This window comes from Thunnus maccoyii, chromosome 11 (genome assembly GCF_910596095.1).
Source record: "Thunnus maccoyii chromosome 11, fThuMac1.1, whole genome shotgun sequence".
Lineage (NCBI taxonomy): Eukaryota > Metazoa > Chordata > Actinopteri > Scombriformes > Scombridae > Thunnus > Thunnus maccoyii.
Genome location: NC_056543.1, coordinates 15,828,604 through 15,846,627, shown reverse-complemented (window position 1 = coordinate 15,846,627; position 18,024 = coordinate 15,828,604). Strand labels below are relative to the sequence as shown.

The 18,024-nt window shown below is 40.2% G+C and overlaps 1 protein-coding gene across 3 annotated transcripts in view; it reads right to left on the bottom strand.

Moving 5' to 3' along the window:
- si:ch211-45c16.2 (mitogen-activated protein kinase kinase kinase 13) overlaps window positions 1-17,101 on the bottom strand; it is a 47,001-nt gene extending 29,900 nt beyond the window's left edge. For all 3 annotated transcript variants that reach the window (XM_042425339.1, XM_042425338.1, XM_042425340.1), the window contains exons 1-2: window positions 16,764-17,101; window positions 11,438-11,621 (exon numbers count right to left, since the gene is read on the bottom strand). The gene's annotated coding sequence lies outside the window, so the exon portion shown is untranslated. The remainder of the gene's footprint in view (window positions 1-11,437; window positions 11,622-16,763) is intronic.
- Window positions 17,102-18,024: the final 923 nt, after the last annotated feature.

The window sequence follows — 18,024 nt, the reverse complement described above, 5'->3', positions numbered from 1 at the left end:
TAGACGTTTTTCTATCATCACACAATATATATCATCATATCGCACAGCCCGAATCTATCTATCTATCTATCTTTTTTTTTTTCTATCTATCTATTATATGGTATACTATACCACCACTCAAAGCTAAAATGCAGAGCATGTTGCTTTCAGTAACCACATATCTGGTCAAAAAAGTTAAGGTCAAAATCTGACTTTTTGACATTTGTCATTTTATAGAAATGTATAATTTAAAGTTTTTTTAATAATGAAAAACTTAAAATTATTTATATTTGTATTTTTATTGCACAAAAATCCCTGCGGTTAGGTAGTGTGACAATGCATTATAAGCAATCTAAACACTCTCACCAAACCTCCATACTGTTTTGGTACCAACTGCAATCCTATAAGTCACGCGGCCCACAGTCAGCTGGTTGGTGGTTGGATAAAATGGAGTGATTGAAGGAAGTCAGATTAGTCAGGGAAATGCCTAAACTAATGAGAAAAGACTTGTACTGAGTATGTTGACTGCATGCATGAAGAAAAACCTGTTTGTCTATGATCGATGGATAAAAAGAGGCCGGCTTGGCTGATTGGTTGGTTTTACAAAAGGCAGGCATGGATGAGTGAGTCCTGCACACAACATCCTCTGATTCTGAGTGACAGATAATGCTTGTGAGATTACCACACTGAGCCCACCAACAAACCCACAGCCACCCACACTGAGAGGAAATTACATAACAATGACTGTTCAACACTCCCAGAGGATTCTGTCCGCACCATAACAATCCACCTATCGCGGATCCGTCGTTATCATTAGTTCAGAGTGGACTGCAGGAGCAAATAGATGAGGACCAGCATACAGAAAGCCAGCCTGTGCTGTCCTCCCTACCAACTGTATGTACCTGGTAATCCCAAGCATGATTTATGGGATTGCGTGCAGAGCTATAAGGCAGAACACAGCAGCCAGCCTTAGATAACATGAGATGTTATGAAGGCTCTCCAGCCTCTTTACTTCTTATCATTTCACTAAAAGGAATTACAGAAGTGGGAGGAAATGAACGCACGCTGGCATGTCATGTCCACGCACACACTTCACCTCCTAATTCCACATCCCTGGTTGGACAATAGAGGTGGGTGTGGGGCTGAAGTGGGGAGGCAGGCAGTGGTGGTTTGCCTGAAATTACAGCTGTGTAGCTGGGGGTGTATCTTGCTGCTGCTGCCTGCTGCTCGCTGGGGTGAGAGGTTAGACGGATATGTGAGGTCACAACTGTACTAAGACAAGAGGACACTGCGGGGAAGAGTACCCACAGTACATAAAGTATGGACTGTACACTATTATTATGTTGCTAATAGTGTTATCAATATTTTTAATCATGATCACATGCCTCAGTTTCATTAAATTATTTTAATTTTATTTAGTTACTTTTTGGGGGCAGTACAGTACTGATTTTGTCCTGTTGTTTGGCATATTTAAAAATAGAAATACACATATTTTTTTAAAGATCTCACACTTTCTACACTTTGCATCATGTGGTTAAAAAACTTACAATCACAGAAATAAAGTGTTTTTACTCTCAGACTTGTTAGAAAAAAATATTTCCTCACATTTGGCATACTGTTTCATTTTTATTTATTCAAAAGATGCTTCATATTATGGTTTGACTCATCATTTGTGTTGGTTTCATGGTGTACGCTGCACATTCAAACATTGTGATTGATTTAGAAAATCTTCCCTATTTCCACATTAGACAAGCATGATCAACTGTGCATTCCTGTTATTCATATATTATTCTACAGATGCACACATCAGATGTCAGCGATAATGCAAACACACTCAAGCAGCCTGTATGACTTGTGCATGTGCTCTGGTTCTCGCTCCTCCACTCGTGTGTGTTAATATGCTCCCCATGAGGCGCTGCAGGCTGTGGTAATTATAGAAGCTCAGCTAGCAGACACATCACAAGAGAGCAGTACATTTAAAGCCATGTGCACTTGCGTGAATACAGTACATGCTTATATGCACACACACCAAAGCACACACACTACCGAAACATTGTAGACACTTGTACAGAAAAATAACCATATTTTGATCAAACTTTCTCATGTAAAATGTGCTTATGATTATAATACCAAAACCAGTTTTTAAGGTGGTAATGCAACATTTAAAACATAAACAATGCAGATCCTCTTATAATTTTATTTTAGTATCATTGCACAGATGCAGACCGCTCTGCCAGCTTCATCCACTACTGCTCCAGTGAGTAAAGCCTGCATAATATTAGTAGCAAAGCCCAGACACACTTAGGGTTCAACAATGCCGAGTTAAGCTAACCCCCTCATAGTCACAACTGTAATACCCCTGCCCAAATATAAAGAGATGTGGGGCTTAACCCACTTCTCAACAGAATCCCAATCCTCAAACAGGCTGACCAGCAAAGCATCTGGGATTGTGTCCAATAAACCCTTGGCAAAGGGCAACTCTATCTGCAGGAGAGCCAACAGAGCAGAGGGGCCCGGAAGATGGAAGATGCTTACTTTCTTAATCAAGCTGAGTTGTCATTATTGGCATTTAGTGGTCTGATATAGATGTAAGGCGTGCCAGGCGGGCTCTCAGTGTGACAAGCTGGCCCTGCGTGTGGCGCATAGTAAGCTAAGGATGGCATGGAGGCAGGGCCTGTGGAGCTCAGACAGTGTCATAACAGAAATGTCAGTCAGAAGGAAGGAAAGGAGGAGAGGGCCTAAGGGACGAGAGGGGAGGAGGGGAAGAGAGAGGGTGAGCGGGTAAGAGGATGCAAACATAGAGAGAGAGAGAGAGAGAGAGACAGAGAGAGAGAGAGAGAAGGGGGGCAAGATATTCATGTTCAAATCCCTCCTTCAGTCCAACATTTGTTGTTTGGAATTTTTCCACTTAACTGCACTTGAACTGCTGCGCTGCACGCGATGTGAACATTCAGCACATAAACCTATGTGAGGTCTATTTTTAGCAGCTGTTAAACATCCACTAACAGAGACGATACATTTTGACCCCCAAATTTTTTATGGTACAAATAGCTTTGCTGTGTTGAGTGTAGGGCTGGGCGATATAGACAAAATCAAATATCACGATATTTTTTACCAAATACCTCAATATCGATATTGTGATAGTATTGTAGGGATGACTATTGGTGCTTTCACAAAATACTTACACAATGAGATTTTTGATAAATAATCATCAGTAATGTCGATATAATGACTAACTGGGTAAAAGCAAATAATAATACAGCTAGAACAGTCTGCTAAGTTCAGAAAATTACATCATTTGACTGTAATGCAGCCTTTAAAACCAGGAAAAGACAACATTTTTGCCATATCTATAAAGATATCTAGTGTCATATCATGATATCAATATAATATCTATATATTGCCCAGCCCAAGTTGGGTGTAGGGCTGCAACTAACAATTGTTTTTTTTTATAATTAATCATTTAGTCAATAAAATGTTAGGAATTTATGAAAAATGTCCATCACAGTTTCCAACAGCCTGAGGTGAGTCCTTCAAATTGCTTGTTTTGTCTGATCAACTGTCCAAAACGCTAAGATGTTCAATTAACAAGTGATTTAAAATAGAAAAAAATAAGCAAATCCTCACATTTGAGAAACTGGAATCAGACAATGTTTGTCCTTTTTGACAATAATGTTGATGATGAATTTTCCCTCAATCAACTAATCATCAGATTGTTTCAGCACAAGTTGGACGTACAACATATTGCAGTTTGTGCCACATCATCTACCAGCAACCCAAATTTGGCACTTAATCAACATGATGGACAGCATCTTTGCTTATTTTCTATCAAACAGGAATTATATTTTGTTTTTCCTGTAAAAATATATTAATAGGCCATTTTCACAGAAAACATTTTGACATGGCACAGTAGGAAAAGCACGTGTAAATAAAAAAGTCCATTTAGCTGCTTTTGTTTCGGGGTCCTGGTATTGTGCATGTTGGCTTACTGGGACATCTGGACTAAACAGAGCCATCGTTAGTGTTATTAGTAACAGTTGTTACTGTTTTTTTTTATTATTATGACAAGTCAAAATGTCAGCTGTGAAAAATGTCCATTAATTGAGATAGGCTAATTTTACCAACTGACAGCTTAAGGAAAACGAAAACAGATAATTAAAGGTCCTGAACACCCACACAGGTGATTAGTCCTGCCTTAGTAAAGGCATCAAAGCCAACAGGAGAGTGAAGGAGGTAAATGATGGAGGTAAATAAAATAAACAGCCTGTACACGCCCACATAGAGAAGTCTAATCACCAAAAATAACTGACAGCACTTGTGGAGGTGAATCATTGGTGTGTGGGAGCTTTAAGACTAGTTTAAAATGAAAATCCAAAACCTGAAATCAATCACTGAAACATACAGTGTAACCTTTCAAATCAGAAAGCAGTATTTTTTCGTCAAAAAAACTTTACGTTTCATCTGATGAAACACAGTGATGAGCTTATTCTTTAAGCCTGATATGACATGACACTGGAGCCACCGCCATATAAATGTGACCCAAAACAAACAAGCCGAGTCTCCAGGGCTGGATTAGAGAGATCAGACCAGCTGCAGGGCCACACTGCTGCTGTTGCTACACATGTCAATTACATAAATACAGCTTCCTGTCTCTACGCCAGCATCAGGACCACCCTTCATATGCCTCTGCTGATACTCTGCTCAACTCCAGACTCAGTAACTCAGATGTTATGGTACTCTTGACACTTGGATAAACATTGTGTGACCATACAACAGCATCAAGAGGATGAAGCAGGTGTCATTCTATGTTTTTTTCATTTTGAAAAAAATACAACAAAAAAGCAAAAACCAACAATTTCTTGACGTCTTTCAATACTTTCCAGCTTCCCCTGTCTATGGATCTCAACAAGCCCATTAATTTCTATCTAAGGTATAAATCTTAAAGAATAAGTCAAAAACATATTAATATATTAGATTATATTCAACTCTATTGTCATTATGCAGAATACGGGTACAAAGCCAATGAAATGCAGTTAGCATCCAATCAGAAGTGCAAAAATACAGTATTATTTACAGATGAGTGCAGGAAAGTAAGTGCTACAGCATAAGTGATGCTATATCTTCCAATATGTACAGTGATGGGCAATGAAGAGTTACAATATACAGGTATTAAATATGTAAATATTTTAAATAAGTATATACAGAGGAGAAGTGCACAGAGTTAGAGAATAAGTTGTATGTACAGTGTAAACAGCATATATACATTTGGTTAACTATGTAGAATATAAACAACATATGTACAGTCGGTTATATGTACAGTAACATTATTTGAACTGTGTAGGGGATCAGACTGTGTGCAAATTACAAGTTTGTATAAGTACTGTAAACAGTGCAGTAATGATTGCAATGATGCTATTAGAGTGGTGGTGTGGAGTTCGGCAGGGTCACAGCCTTGGCAAGAAGCTCTTTCTGAGCCTCCTTCTGACGCTCCTGTAATGCCTGCCAGATGAGCGGAGGGTGAAAAGTCCGTGGTTAGGATGAGAGGAATCCTTGATGATGCTTCTCATCCTGCCCCGGCAGCGCTTGTGATAAATGTTCTCAATGGCGGGTAAGTTTTCACGTGCGTTGGGCAATTTTCACCACCCACTCGAGTGTTTTATGGTCTGATGCAGAGCAGTTGCCATACCACATTGAGATGCAGTTTGTGAGTATGCTCTCAGTGGTACAGCGGTAGAAGTCCCCCAGTATCCTGGGACACAGGTGAGCTTTCTTAAGGCTCTGTAGGAAGTAAAGGTGCTGTTGCGCCTTTTTGACCAGGATGGAGGAGTTTAGGGACCAGGTGAGATCATTGGAGATGTGGATGCGAAGGAACTTGAAGCTTGACACGCACTCTACTACAGCTCTGTTGATGTAGATGGGGGTGCATGCATGGCTCCCAGTCCTCTTGAAGTCTAAGTTGTCACCTCTGATCAGACCACAGTGGTGTCATCTGCAAACTTGACTATAGTGTCTAGTATCGTATTTGAGCCATAGACAGGAACACCCTAATGGGTGAACAGACAGTAGAAAAGAGGGCTCAGTACACAGCCTTGTGGCACGCCGTTATTTTCAGGGTGATAGTGGAGAGAGAGATGTTGTCTAACTTAAAAGACTGGGGTCTGTTAGTCAGAAAGTCCAGAGTCCCGTTGCAAAGAAATATGCTGATACCAAGCTGAGTAAGCTTGGAGATCAGCTTGGAGGGAATTACAGTGTTAAATGCTGAACTGAAGTCAATGAACAGCATTCTGTCATAAGAGTTGTAACTGTCCAGGTGATCAGGGCAGAGTGGAGTGCCGTGGAGATGGCGTCCTCTGTTGACCTGTTGCGGCAGTAGGCAAGCTGGTGTGGGTCCAGTGTAGCAGGCAGACAGGATTTCAAGTGTGAAAGATCCAGTCTCTCAAAGCACTTGGCAATGATGGGGGTGAGTGTGACAGTCTGGAAGTTATTCAGGGCCACAGCAGTGGATAGCTTTGGCACCGGCACGATGGAGGCGGCCTTGAAACTTGTGGGCACAACTGCCTGGGCCAGGGACAGATTGAAAATGTCCGTAAAGACCGCGGCCAGCTGCTCTGCACAGGCTCTAAGCATGCGGTCAGGTATTCCACCAGGGCCAGCTGCCTTCCACACATTCACCTTGCACAGGATGGAGCAAACATCTGAGGTGGAGAGTGTGAGAGGCTGCTCATCTGGTGGTAGATCTGCATGAAGGAAGGCCTCCTTATTTCTCCTGTCAAGGCAAGTGTAGAAGTAGCTGAGCTCATTGGGGAGGTAGAGCTGGTTGTGGGCACAGTGCTGGGTGGTTTGATGTCTGTGATTGTCTGTATGCCTTGCCACAGGGGTCAGAGGAGTTGAAGTGCTCTTCAATCTGCTGTCTGTAACTATGTTTAGCCTGTGAGATTCCCCTCATCAGGTTGGTCCTGGCTGAGCTGTAAGCCTCCCGGTCTCAAGACCTGACGGCTGCATCTCTTGCTTTGAGGAGGAGGCGAACTCTGTTCATCCAGGGCTTCTGATTTGGGAAAAGTCTTTATTTTTTTGTGTGTTGTCACTCTGTCCACACATCTGTAGATGTGATCCAAGACAGAGTTGGTCTAAGTGTCGATGTGGATCTGAGAGTCACTCTCCAGCCAGATCTTGACAGTCTTCATTGAGGGTTTCATGTGTTTGATGACCGGGGTGTACTTGGGGAGCAGGAACAGTAAGAGATGGTCAGACTGTCCCCCAGGTGGGGGCGGGGTGTGACTTTGTAGATGTCAACCACATTGGTGGAAACATGGTTCAAAGTTTTATGTCCTCTTGTGGTACAGGAGACATTCTGATGAAACCTTGGAAGTACAGATCTCAAAGTGCAGTGACTAAAGTCTCCAGCGATAATAAAGGCCCCATCCAGGTGCATGGTATGCAGCTTGCTAATAGCAGCACAAAGTTCTTTCATGGCCACTTTTGCATTAGCATCCGGAGGGACAAACTGCAGCAGCAACAATGCAAGTAAACTTGCGTGGTAGGTAGAAGGGCTGCACTTAATAATGAGGTACTGATCAGCAGAGTAGTGGGTATCAGTGATGACAGAGTCTGAGCACCGTGTTTCGTTTACATGAATGCATTCGGCACCACCACTGCTTTTACCTGAGGCTGCTGCTACTCTGTCAGCCCTGAAGACGGTGCCCCCTCCAGGTCCACCACACTGACCTGGCGAGATGCACCTCGCGATGACCTCGCGATGTGCACTTGCCGCCATCTTGCCGATATATTAAGCGGACATGGATGAAAAATTAAGTTTGAACGTCTACAATTCCATAACAACTGGGCAAACTTCATCTCCTGAGGAAAATCCTGTGCAACAACTGAAAGCTCCAGGATAGCTACTATGGACCTTGTGGTGAGATTGTTCAGTCATGTGCATATCAACAAAATCTCGGTGGTATACTATAGGTGCTGGATCAATTAAACTGCAATGCACCTGCACACTAAATTTTGCCAGAGGAAGACCGAAGCTGAATCGTCACAAAATAAAATTAAAGGGCGCTTTGATTTAGTGTGTGGATACTATTTGCATTGAAATGAGATTGTTTTGTCAACCACTGTTTCTATTTTAAGAATGAACTTATCAAGATCCCAAGTTTGGCAACTCAAAGAGAGGCAAATGGTGCGTTTGTTGGGGACTATTTTCAGCTGCGGATAAATACATATTTGGTGGGTTAGTGAGTATTTACAGCATCAGGACAGTGTACTGACTCAAAATAAACTACAGTGCAACGGTGTGACTCACTGATATATACTTTGAGATACTGATACTGTACATATCAGGCTTTGGCTGCACAGGCAACAGTTGTTAACATCAAAGATCAAATCATTGTTGGTTTTGGTCTGCTCGGTTTGCTTTTCATGGGATTTAATAAGAAATTATCAAATTTAAGTTAAAAATAGTGAAAAATGGCCATCACATGTTCTGAGAGTCTTTGGTTATTTCTTCAAGTCAAGATATTATATTTAAAATGTATAAAATACAGAAAATATGCAAATTATCAGATCTGCAAAGCATGGAGCTGCAGGATTTTTGCCATTTTTGTTTGATTAAACAACTGCAATGATTATGAAATGTTGCTTTCGATCACCTAATCAATAAATATATTTATTTCCAATCTGCATACAGGTCCTTATCCTTTAAGCAATGGTCACAACACAGAAATTCCAGGATTTCTTTGTCATGTCTCTAAAGAACTAAAGTGGATGTTGTAGTTTCTGATCCGATGAAGAATCAGCAACCTGGTGAGAAGAACAACAGTATGCAGATTCATTGTTGGTGGGTTTAATGTCAATACACTCCTTGTACAAGAGCTTTTGTGTGTACATGATGATAGCTTTGCTTTTAAAAGGTCAAACTCCCCCACACATGTAGATGCTCAGGTTGCTGTAAACCTGGTGTTAGGTGTCTTTGTGCCATAGTTAAGAACACAAAGAACACCTGAGAGGTGTAGCCTTCAACACGCTGCTGGTGGGGGACTACATTTGCCTGATTGCTGCTGAGAGTGACCTGTAAATGCACCACGGACCGGCAGGAGTTACAAGAGAGGCAAAGCCATTAGTGACACACGTGGACACTTAACTGGAAATGCCCCACTCAGCACAATGAGGCTGGAATGCAACACTGCAGCCGTGACAGCACACAGCATCCACCGGTCACACGTGTAACGCTCTTTGCTGCTGACTGACTGTCAAAGTATGTTGCAACAGAAATGAAAAGCAGCTGAAACATAAAACTGTTGTGACATCACGTCTTGGTGAAAAGCAGATGAATGATCGTCTCTGATTTGTGTCAGATGGCCTCTGAGAGCTACTACGCTGCTCGCAGAGAGCAGGCAGGTGAGATATTATCAGTCCCACATCTGACAGGAGGCACTGAGACTCATCATCACTGCACGTCACCTCTGAACCTGAATAGATACTCTGTTGACAATTTATTAGGTACAGCCCTGCAATAAATCCCACCTTCATGGAGGTTGTAATGTTTCCATGTTCATTTAGGAGGCTGTAGTTTGTGTCAAATATGGAGGCTTTACCTCGCAAAATAATTAAAAAAACCACTTGCAACTCATGACTTCACTTGCACTTACGCTTTTTGACTTGGAATAATTTGATATCCTCCTTAAGCCCTAAAAATTAAAATAAAATATTTCATAAAAAGGCGTGCAATGACTCAACTCTTCATTTTCATGACGACATATTTACTTTGAACACACACTACTCGAGCTGGAGGGAAAAGTTTGTTCTGAAATTGTGTCACAGGTAGAGCTGCGACGATTCAATTAATCACCAACTATTTTGATAATCGATTAATCGTTTGGAATCATTTTTTAAGAAAAAAAAAGTCTGTATTGTCTGATTCCAGCTTCTCAAATTGTGAATATTTTCTGTTTTTTTTAGTCTTCTATGATAGTAAACTGAATATCTTTGGGTTGTGGACTGTTGGTCGGGACAAAATAAGACATTTGAAGACGTCACCTTGGGCTTTGGGAAAGAGTGATCAACATGTTTCATAATTTTCTGACATTTTATGGACCAAGTAACAAATCGATTAATCAAGAAAATAATCGACAGGTTGATTGATAATGAAAATAATCGTTAGTTGGAGCTCTATGTCGCAGGAGGAACATAACAAGGCACACCTGATCATTTTGCTTTTTGATGTTCACAAGTTTATTTGAAAGTTTAAAAAAAAACTAATTTTAAAAAGACATTTAATATTTCAGTATATTAGCTGTTACTATTTTTCAAAAAAAATTAACATGGCAGCATTAAATTTGGTAGAGTGTGTATAATGTTCAGGACTTAGTTCCTTTGCTGATTGTTGCACTACTTTCTCATTCTTTATAGTATTTCTTATGCACTTGTCTACTTTCAGTTGTTTCTTACTCTAATGATAATTATTATTTATTACACAAACAAACAAAACCACAACAAAGCGCTCTTTCTAATTGACAAAATATAAAAATGTAAGTGTAAGGTTACTCATGACTCATGACTTACTTATGACTTGCAGATTAATTACTTTGTCCCATTTCTGATTTGGTTTTAGCTCTTGAATTGTATTACATTATACTGAGAGGTTTTTTCTAACATTTACTCTACCCTCATTGATATAAATGGGGGTGGACAAAATATTAAAAACACCTCAACCCCAGTATAACGCCATTTAATTCAAGAGCACCACAAACTACTGCCTCCAAAATTACCAAAAAAGTTGAATCTAAAATACTTTAAACAAAAATCGAACAACACAGTAATAAACTGACAACTCATTTCATCACATAACATCCAGATGAAATAATTACTGAACCAACCTTTCATTGCATTTGAGCCACGTAGTCAAAATACTTGACAAAAGTACAATCTGACTGAAAAACAAACATTTCTACACCACCCACTATAATTTAGCCTCCTGTCCTGCGACAGTGAAGAGCAGCCTATAATTTCCTCCTCCTCCTGGTTAAAACAGACCAGAAAAAGCGTCTTTAAGTAGCTCCAACAGTCCAGCAGCTCCTCAACAACACTGTCCACTCGGTTATATAATGAAAGGCGAATAAGAAGTAAAACGTTTATTATATCAGTTGTTAGACTCCTCCTGGTTAAAACTAGTGGCACAGCTTTGCTCTGTTAACGCAGGGTTTGCAACAGCAGATGATTTCTGACAGAAAACTTCATTCATAAACAGTCTAAACAGTTGCTATAAACAGTCTTATGGTCTGATGGTAATAATGTCTTCAGACCGCAGCTCATTGACAGCTGCCTGAGTCTGCACATTTAGCTTCATCCCACAACCAAACACGATCGTTTCTAGTCAAACTATGCCAATGTGAAGGTTTTAATCTCCACTATTAAGCTTTTATCTTTCGATAAATGTCATAAAAATGAGGATTATTACCGTTTAGCGCCGTTGAGTGCCTCGGAGATGTCAGTCTGCTCTCTCTCGGTCCGTCTATTTACTGTCCAATCCAGTGAGTCTTGTGAGCGAGCGGCCGACGTCACTTCCGGCGTGCACCTGTAGACTCCAGCGCCGCCGAAGATCGTCTATTGTACAAGATTAAATCTGTCCGCAGCTGAAAAACCTGCCAAAAATGAGCACAGGGCAGAAGTACCGCCCTCTTACCGAGCTACAGTGTATGTAAAAATAAAACGTGACAGGAGGTTATCGAGTGCGCACAAGATCATTTATATATATAATATATACAATTTATATTATAATTGCAGGACTGATGACTATCGTGACTGTGACAATCAAACAATGATTTACTATTTACAACACCCCCATGAGTTTATTACTAAATCTTCTTTTGTGTGAAGCTAGAAGACAAAAAGACAAATTATCAGTAGGATAAAGTAAAACATCTGTAAAAGAAGCAGTTCAGAATTACCAAAACATCAAATATAAAGCATTTTGTCAAGGAGTTTTTTGAAAAGGCTGCAAAATGCTGAGACTGCATTCACACTGGATAGGCTTTGTGTATGTCCCTGAACAAACAACTAAGTGGACCATCAGGATATAGAGCCAAGCCAGGCTGACCTATCCAAAACTTTAATGATTATAAATCATTAATAAAGGATTACATGTTTCTCACTTTCTAGTAAATCATCAGGTCTGTAGTTATTTAAATATCTGCATCTATTAATTATCTTTATTTTCCCCTTGAGATTAATAAAGTATCTATCTATCTATCTATCTATCTATCTATCTATCTATCTATCTATCTATCTATCTATCTATCTATTGATCTATCTATATTTAAGAGAGACACCTGAATGATTAATGTGTAAACATTCAACTACATCTCCCATTAGGCTTTGACAGTGCACCTGTGTCAGAGACTCATGGGAGACCCTCTACACTTTACTTAAAGTTCCCTTTAACTTTACTTAAAGTTCCCTTTAAGTAAAGTTAAAGTTCCCTTTAAGTAAAGTGCACACAGCAGAACAATACGGCTGCTTCATTATTTGATTTCATTATCAGACACACATACAGTAAACAAACCAGTGCACTCTGCTGGAATAATTGTAGCTAATATGTCATGTCTACCAAGTCCTTCCTAGTTATTATTAGCCAGTTTCAATCTAGTGAGTTACTAAATCAGGTTGCATCATTAAAGAACAGGTTCACAATTTTTCAAGTCTGTCTTACAGTAAAACAATAGTCAGTTGCCCAAATGAACACTGAAATAGTTTTTCTTGCTGTAATCATTCCCCCTGTTCATACTGGCCATTAGAAGATCCCTTCATAATGCACTTACAATGTCAGTGATGGGGGACAAAATCCACAAGCCTCCTTCTGTGCAAAAATGTATTTAAAAGTTTATCTGAAGCTAATATGAAGTTTCAGCCGTCCAAATGAGTCGAATCAAGTAATGCAAAGTGGTGCAAATGAGTCAAGTCAAATAGATGTCTTTCAATGTTACAGTCTTTTTAGTGCCAAAGTCCCTTTTTTGTTACTATATTTCCACCACAGTTCATCAGGGAAACACTGTCTGAGGAAACACAAAGAGGGAATTTGATGCTAAAAAGTCTGTAAATGTGCCAGATATCCATTTGATATGACTAACTTAGACTGCTGAAGCCTCATATAAGCTTCAGATAAACTGCATTTTTGCACAAAATGACTGTGTGGACACACTGTGGATTTTGGCCTCTATCAACATTGAAAGCACACTTGGAGGGGATCTTTTAACAGCCAGTATGAACAGGAGGAATAATTACAGCAAGGAAAACCTCTTTCACTGTTCATATGGACACCTGACTGTTGTTTTAAGACAGACAAAAATTGCTCACCTGTCCTTTAAGGTTTTCTGTAGGTAGTGCACAGAGCAGTACAGTACAGCAGCCTCATTATTTGCCTTCATTATCAGCCACACATACAATAAACAAACCAGTCGCACCAGGGGTCCGTTTCACAAAGCAGGTTCAACAAACTCTGAGTCTAATCCTGAACTCTGAGTTGATCTACTCTGAGATAGGAAACTCCGAGTTTCCGGTTCCAGAACAGCTGATTTGAGTCAGTTTATTCAACTCGGAGTAGTTTCACCTGGAGTTAAGCGCGTGCACCACAACTATAAAAAGCCAGCATCAATTGAGCCCCGATTCAACGAGTCACCATGGCAACAGGGAAGCGGAGGGCTGCGTTTTTCGCCCCACTAGGGCTAGAAATCTTAATGCGATAATACGGCGAGTTTGAACATGTTTTCAAAAAGAAGTGCAACACCACTGCAGCTGCAAAAGAGAGGGAGACGGCGTGGGAGAACATCGCTGCTCGGGTCAATGCGTAAGTTTAAATGTGGTCCTTTGCAATCACAATAATATTACAGAGGAAAACTGCTTGATTGGTCGCCTATTAATTTATTTCATTTAGGTCCAATCCCGCGAGGGAGAAGCGCACTTGGAAGCAGTTTAGGATGAAATATAAAAACATTGTTCAAACAGGTGAAACCTCGGCATAATCTCATGGGGGAACCTCATTTGATCATGTTTTACATTGTAAAGTAAATATTAAGTGGCTGTTTGACTGTGCAGTTGTTTTATCCCCAACATAATGCTGGTTTCACACACATAAATGTCTTCTCATCTATATCATGTTCTGTTAAATAATTAACCCTATTTAAACTAACACAGACTTCTACTCAGCCAACAGAAAGAAGGCAGATGCCCGTAAAACGGGTGGTGGTCCAGCACCGCCACCTCTAACGGAGGCAGAGGAGCTGGCCCTAAGCCAAAATTTAGGAAGGCCAGTGGCTGGCTCCGACATTGTACAAAAAACTTCCGTTTGCAAAGAAACACAGTGCAACACACAATATCTGCTGGGATGTGAGAGCATGATTACGATTGGTAATGTTGCAAATGTAAGGACGGATTAGGTTGTGTATGTAGATGATGGACTGTGACGTGAAACGGTACCGCTCAAAAAGATAATTGTCTGGAAATGCTAGAACATTTATGCGCGGACTGATAACCATCTCTCAACGAATATTTAATTCTCTGCGCAGTAATGCTGCACCTTCATCCACGGGATCGTTATCAAAAGGACATGCCATGTTAGTGAAAAAGTCGCCACTTACTGTGCCTAATGGACTTCTAATATACTGACTCTGATTTTTTTAATGATTTTTTTAAATGACAGACGGCAGAACTAGGCTACGCCAAAACTCGCCTGCTGACTGAATGAATGAGGAAATCAAATGGAGTGTGTGGCTCTGAAAGAGGGCGGAGACTGAGAGAAACTCGAGGTTCATTGAGAAAAACCTGGTCCCGACCAGGTTAGGTTCATAGAGTCTGTTACTACGGTAACTGACCGAGAGCTTAAGTTACCCCTCTCTGTGAAACAGGCTAGAGTTATCCCTCTTTCTCTGGTTTGAGTTACCTCCCTTTTTGAAACGGAAAACTCAGAGTTTCCCTCATTTCAGGGTTAACAAACTCTGAGTTTTCACTAAACCCGCTTTGTGAAACGGACCCCAGCTGTTTGTAAATCCATTACTAAGTTTGTGCTTCCTAGTTCTTACTAACTAGTTTCAAACCAGCGATTTTCTAAATCAGGTTGCACCATTAAAACTTCAGAAATGTCTATTAAACACTTAAGTAGTGTGTAGATCTGGTTGCTAGGAAACATCTTTAGTGCTGTCCAATAAGAAGCAACTAACTATGTAAACAGGAAGTCACTGTAGCATCACAAGCTGTAACATAACTTCTAGAAGAAAACAGTTTTAGGGGCCAAAAGATAAACATAATCCTTTTGAATGTAAGTGTGATTTAGTTTTATTTATATCTGCATATACCTGGAGAAATATGTGTCTTTTAGAATAAGTAGTGAGAGGGAAATATCTTATTTGGCAATTTAGTCTAATGTTATTGGCGATAACATTAGTAAGTGTCAGGTATGTCGACCATTTTCCATATTACTTCTCTTACTCTTCGATATAAATGCAACAGTTCCACCTGTGGTGCAACTTGTTTTAATTTAGTGATGCATAAATCTGAACTAAGTAAACTTTTACATTATAACTTGGCTAGGTTTGATCTTGCACCATGTATGCACCATGTTTAAGCATAATATCAAATGAAATAATTAAGTTCTCAAAACTACATTTTGACACAGGGCCCCGACAAGTCTGGCCCTCAACATAGGCCCTTTTTTCACAGAGGACATTTGGACATGTCCAAGTATCACAGACAGCTGTAAATGATCAGATTACTTATGGCTGAATTCCATTTAGCTGATTCAGTTTCGGGGTCCTGATATTGTGCATGTTGGCTCACTGTCACACTTGAATAGATCAGAGACATTGTTAATGTGATCAGTAACACCTGTGCTTTTCCTACTATGACAAATCAAAATGTCTTCTGTGAAAAAGGCTTATTAATTGAGACAATTTGACCCAGTCCTATTAGATAATAATGCAGGATCCACATTGGTTGATATTGTACTTTGATGGTGCAATTTTTTAAATAAAACTGCAATTAATCAAATTACCAAAAACCTATTGACCTGCAGTGAATATCTGTTTTGAGGGGAAGTTGCTTGCTTTGCCTGGTTGGTAATCCAGCCTCGCTCATGGCTTAAAGTCTCTCTAGTCTTAGTCTTAGTGTGTTATTTCCATGCTTCCCCTCACTGTAAACACTCATCATAACAATCACTTACACTTGACTGTGATTGCAAATGACAAAATGGACTATATATGCTTTAAAATGCCAGCATGCATGCTAAAATGACACGACAAAAGATATTTGCAGTCTATGTAATGATCACTTTTAATTTGTTTGCTGCCTCCAAGATAATTTGTCAACAAAGTACACAAAACTATTAGTACAAATTTGCTTTTTTGCATTTGGTGAAAATCATTTTGCCAAATCCTGTTCGTGCACACGACTACAATCATCGCAAAATATTTGATTCAACAGCACTTGACGTAAATCTTCATTGTATAAAGTTAGGTCGACAATAATGGGACACAGCAGTGACTCACTGGTGGACTCGCTGGTGAGCTGCGCTTTGAAACGCTGTTCGTGGTATCAAGAAAAAGGAGCAGAGTGGGAGCTCTTAGTTTCTCTCCTCTGTGACCCTGTGGATAAAAATAGCTCCCATTTTCTCCTCAATGGCACTGCGCCGCCGGGAACTTAAAGGACGTACAATAATAACAAAGACATGGATGCCTGAGTAAACTGGACATTTTACTGTAAAGCAGTGTACTCCCTGCAGAGTGACACGTACTCACTCATCTTTCCTCTTCAAACTGTGAAAGGAACTCGTTGCTTAAAAGTCATCGCTCTGTGCAGTTTCACCCACATGGCATATCATCTTTTTGGCAGAGGAACAATTGATTATTGTGAAGGAGGAGAAACAGCAGGGGAATGAGGAGGGTGTGAAACCGATACTGCTCTGTCTGGCCACCTCCTCCTGAACCAATGAGCGCTCTGAAGCTGCTCCGAAACTAATGCAAAGGCTGCATGACCGACAGGTGGAGGGAAACAGATTAAACTGAATATGCATGGGACATGAGTTCCCAGCGTGAAATTGGACTTCAAGGACGGATTCACAGTTTTTCAAATCTGTCTTAAAACAACAGTCAGGTGTACATATGAACCCTGATAGAGGTTTTCTTCGCTGTAATCATTCCCCCGGTTCATACTGGCTGTTTAAGATCCCCCTCAAATGTGTTTTCAATGTAAGTGATGGGGGCCAAAATCCACAGTGTGTCCACACAGTCATTTTGAGCAAAAAAGCATTCAAAAGTTGATTTGAAGCTTATATGAGGCTTCAGCAGTCTGAGTTAGTCATATCAAGTGGATATCTGCCACATTTACAGTCTTTTTAGCATCAAATTCCCTCTTTGTGTTTCCTTGGACAGTGTTTCCCCGTTGAGCTGCGGTGGAAGTATAGTAACAAAAAGAGGGACGTTGGCACTAAAAAGACTGTAATGTTGAAAGATATCTACTTGATTCGACTCATTTGGACGGCTGAAACTTCATATCAGCTTCAGATAAACTTTAAATACATTTTTGCACAGAAGGAGGACTGTGGATTTTGTCCCCATCACTTACATTGTAAGTGAATTATGAAGGGATCTTCTAATGGCCAGTATGAACAGGAGGAGTGATTACAGCAAGAAAAACCTATTTCAGTGTTCATTTGGGCACCAGACTTGAAAAATTGTTGACTCATCCTTCAAAGGATCAGTGTGTAGGATTTAGTGGCATCTAGCAGTGAGGTTGCAGTTTGCAAACAACTGAATACCCCTGCTCCCCCTCCCCTTCCAAGCAGTCTGTTCTGGGCTACTGTAGAAACATGGTGCAACACGGCAGACTCTGTGGAAGAGGACCCTCTCCCTATGTAGATATATAGAGCTCATTCTAAGGTAACGAAAACACAATTCTTATTTTCAGGCTATTATACACTAATTAAAACATACTTATGAACATTATATTCCATTTCTGCCAAGTCTGTTCTGCTAGATGCCACTAAATTTAATAGTGCAT